At 35.5% G+C, this 4,594-nt stretch overlaps 1 non-coding gene across 1 annotated transcript; it reads left to right on the forward strand.

The window, feature by feature from the left end:
• Window positions 1-217: 217 nt before the first annotated feature.
• LOC112739944 (small nucleolar RNA R71) lies at window positions 218-325 on the forward strand. Its single transcript, XR_003170877.1, has one exon. It is a non-coding gene; the product is annotated as a small nucleolar RNA R71 (small nucleolar RNA).
• The last annotated feature ends 4,269 nt before the right edge of the window (window positions 326-4,594 follow it).

Here is a 4,594-nt window from a genome sequence, read left to right on the forward strand (position 1 = left end):
CAACTTCAAGAACTCCCTTCTTCATAGGCGTCCCATTACTCACAGGATTCCTCTCAGAAGTGTACATGAACTGGTTATTAGCAACCATGTCAATGAGTTCTTGAGCTTCTGCAGGCGTTTTCTTTAGGTGAATGGATCCACCTGCAGAGGTGTCCAATGACATCTTTGATAACTCAGATAAACCATCATAGAATATATCCAGGATGGTCCATTCTGAAAGCATGTCAGAAGGACACTTTTTGGTCAGTCCTTTGTATCTCTCCCAAGCTTCATAGAGGGATTCACCTTCTTTCTGTCTGAAGGTCTGAACATCCACTCTAAGCTTACTCAGCTTTTGAGGAGGAAAGAACTTGGCTAAGAAAGCCTTGACCAGCTTATCCCAAGAGTTCAGGCTATCCTTAGGTTGAGAGTCCAACCATATTCTAGCTCTGTCTCTTACAGCAAAAGGGAAAAGCATGAGCCTGTAGACTTCAGGATCTACTCCATTAGTCTTGACAGTATCACATATCTGCAAGAATTCAGTTAAGAACTGAAAAGGATCTTCAGATGGAAGTCCATGAAACTTGCAGTTCTGCTGCATCAGAGAAACTAGCTGAGGTTTCAGCTCAAAGTTGTTTACTCCAATGGCAGGAATGGAGATGCTTCTTCCATGTAAATTGGAATTAGGTGCAGTAAAGTCACCAAGCATTCTCCTTGCATTATTATTATTTTCATCTGTCATCTTCTTTTCCTGTTTGATAATTTCTGACAAGTGCTTGCTGGTTTGTTGTAATTCAGCTTCTCTTAGTTTCCTCTTCAGAGTCCTTTCAGGTTCTGGATCTGCTTCAACAAGAATATTCATGTCCTTGCTCCTGCTCATATGACAAAGAAGAGGGCACAGAAAAATAATAATAATAGAGATCCTCTTTTTTTTTGTGAGTGAGAGAGAGATGTTAGTAGATGAATAAACAAATAGAAAGAGATGAGAGAGAAGAGAATTTTCAAAAATTATTTTTGAAAAAAGAGTTAGTGATTTTCGAAAATAGTTTTTGAAAAAGGTTAGTAATTTTCGAAAATTAAAATAAAAATTAAAATAATTAGTTAATTAAAAAGAAATTTTGAAAAAGGGGGGAGATATTTTCGAAAATTAGAGAGAGAGAGTTAGTTAGGTGGTTTTGAAAAAGATAAGAAACAAACAAAAAGTTAGTTAGTTAGTTGAAACAAATTTGAAAAACAATTTTGAAAAGATAAGAAGATAAGAGATTAGAAAAGATATTTTGAAATCAAATTTTTGAAAAATATAAGATAAGAAGATATTTTTGAAAACATATGATTGAATTTGGTTTTGAAAAAGATTTGATTTTTAAAATCACAATTAATGACTTGATTCACAAGAAATCACAAGATATGATTCTAGAACTTAAAGTTTGAATCTTTCTTAACAAGCAAGTAACAAACTTGAAATTTTTGAATCAAAACATTAATTGATGATTGTTATTTTCGAAAATATGATATAAAAATAAGAAAAAGGTTTTTGAAAATTTTTTTTTGGAATTTTCGAAAATAACTAAGAAATTTGAAAAAGATTTGATTTTTGAAAAAGATAAGATTTTCAAATTGAAAATTTGATTTGACTCATAAGAAACAACTTGATTTTAAAAATTTTTGAAAAAGTCAAACCAAATTTTCGAATTTGATGAGAGAAAAAGAGAAAGATATTTTTTTTATTTTTGAATTTTTATGATGAGAGAGAAAAACAAGAAAAATGATGCAATGCATGAAAGTTATGGATCAAAACAATGAATGCATGCAAGAATGCTATGAATGTCAAGATGAACACCAAGAACACTATGAAGATCATGATGAACATCAAGAACATATTTTTGAAAAATTTTTAATGCAAAGAAAACATGGAAGACACCAAACTTAGAATTCTTTAATGTTTAGACACTAAGAATTCAAGAATGCATATGAAAAACAAGAAAAGACACAAAGCATGCAAATGCAAAGATCAAACAAGAAGACTTACCAAGAACATCTTGAAGATCATGAAGAACACTATGGATGCATGAAATTTTCGAAAAAATGCAAGATGCACATGCAATTGACACCAAACTTATAACATGACTCAAGACTCAAACAAGAAAAACAAAATATTTTTTGATTTTTATGATTTTATAATTTTTTTTTTGTATTTTCTTTTAATTTTTTCGAAAATCATTTTAAAAAAGAAAAATAAGGATTCCAAAATTTTTAATATGAATTCCAGGAATCTTGCCATGTTAGTCTAAAGCTCCAATCTGAGGGTTAGACATGGCTTAATAGCCAGTCAAGCTTTAGCAGAACTTTACATTCAGTAGCCAATTTGCTAAGAAAGATAAAGAAGCTCTTCTCTTGAGTCCAAAAGAATTGAGACATGGCTTTACAGCCAGTCAGGCTTCAACATGCTTCATGAAACACTAGAATTCATTCTTAAAAATTTTGAAGAAAAATATATTTTTGAAAATATTTTTATTTTTTATTTTATTTTATTTTTTTTTTCGAAAACAAGGGAGAAATTTTTGAAAAATTTTTTTGAAAAATTTTTGAAAACAAAACAAAAAGAAAATTACATAATCTGAGCAACATGATGAACCGTCAGTTGTCCATACTCGAACAATCCCCGGCAACGGCGCCAAAAACTTGGTACGCGGAATCGTGATTACACTTTAATTATGTAAAATTCATCGCTCTTTCTTTCCCTGGTAATGGCGCCAAAAACATGATGCCAAGACCACGGTTCACAACTCCGTGTAACTAACCAGCAAGTGCACTGGGTCGTCCAAGTAATACCTTACGTGAGTAAGGGTCGAATCCCACGGAGATTGTTGGTATGAAGCAAGCTATGGTCACCTTGCAAATCTCAGTTAGGCAGATATAAATTGATAATGGTGTTTTCGAATAATAATTAATAGAATAGGGATAGAAATACTTATGTAATTCATTGGTAGGAATTTCAGATAAGCGAATGGAGATGCTTTCGTTCCTCTGAACCTCTGCTTTCCTGCTATCTTCATCCAATCAGTCTTACTCCTTTCCATGGCTGGCTTTATGTGATATATCACCACTGTCAATGGCTACTTTCGGTCATCTCTCAGGAAAATGATCCAATGCCCTGTCACGGCACGGCTAATCGTCTGGAGGCATCACCCTTGTCAATGGCTTCATCTTATCCTCTTAGTGAAAATGGTCAACGCACCCTGTCACGGCACGGCTATTCATCTGTCGGTTCTCGATCATGCTGGAATAGGATTTACTATCCTTTTGCGTCTGTCACTAACGCCCAGCAATCGCAAGTTTGGAGCTTGTCACAGTCATTCAGTCATTGAATCCTACTCGGAATACCACAGACAAGGTTTAGACCTTCCGGATTCTCTTGAATCCCGCCATTATTCTAGCTTACGCCACGAAGATTCCGATTAAGAGATCTAAGAGATACTCATTCAATTCTAATGTAGAACGGAAGTGGTTGTCAGGCACGCATTCATAGGGAATGATGATGATTGTCACGTTCATCACATTCAGGTTGAAGTGCGAATGAATATCTTAGAAGCGAAATAAGGAGAATTGAATAGAAAACAGTAGTACTTTGCATTAATCTTTGAGGAACAGCAGAACTCCACACCTTAATCTATGGAGTGTAGAAACTCTACCGTTAAAAATACATAAGTGAAAGGTCCAGGCATGGCCGAGATGGCCAGCCCCCTAAAACGTGATCACAGGATCAAAATACAATCCAGGATGTCAAATACACTAGTAAAATGTCCTATTTATAATAAACTAGCTACTAGGGTTTACATGAGTAAGTAATTGATGCATAAATCTACTTCCGGGGCCCACTTGGTGTGTGCGTGGGCTGAGCTTTAGCTTTTCACGTGCAGAGGCCATTTGTGGAGTTGAACGCCAGGTTTTGATCCATTTCTGGCGTTCAACTCTGGTTTTGGATCCTTTTCTGGCGCTGGACGCCAGATTTGGGCAGAGAGCTGGCGTTGAACGCCAGTTTACGTCATCTATTCTTGGCCAAAGTATGGACTATTATATATTGCGGGAAAGCCCTGGATGTCTACTTTCCAACGCAATTGGAAGCACGCCATTTTGAGTTCTGTAGCTCCAGAAAATCTATTTTGAGTGCAGGGAGGTCAGAATCCAACAGCATCAGCAGTCCTTCTTCAACCTCTGAATCTGATTTTTGCTCAGGTCCCTCAATTTCAGCCAGAAAATACCTGAAATCACAGAAAAACACACAAACTCATAGTAAAGTCCAGAAATGTGAATTTAACATAAAATCTATTAAAAACATCCCTAAAAGTAACTAGATTCTACTAAAAACATACTAAAAACAATGCCAAAAAGCGTATAAATTATCCGCTCATCACTTTCTTTGTTTCACCTCTCGGATTTTTCTCTGTGTCACTTGGGAATCCATCTGTAGGTTTGAGAATCTGCTCAGAGAGATACCCCACTTGAGATTCCAACCTCTTGATGGTGTCTCCCTAGTTCTTAAAATTTGCTCACACTTCCTCCTTGAACACCTTGTTGTCTTGAATCTCTTTGCATATGCCTTCAAGCAGGTTCT

This window comes from Arachis hypogaea, chromosome 13 (assembly GCF_003086295.3).
Source record: "Arachis hypogaea cultivar Tifrunner chromosome 13, arahy.Tifrunner.gnm2.J5K5, whole genome shotgun sequence".
Taxonomy (NCBI): domain Eukaryota; kingdom Viridiplantae; phylum Streptophyta; class Magnoliopsida; order Fabales; family Fabaceae; genus Arachis; species Arachis hypogaea.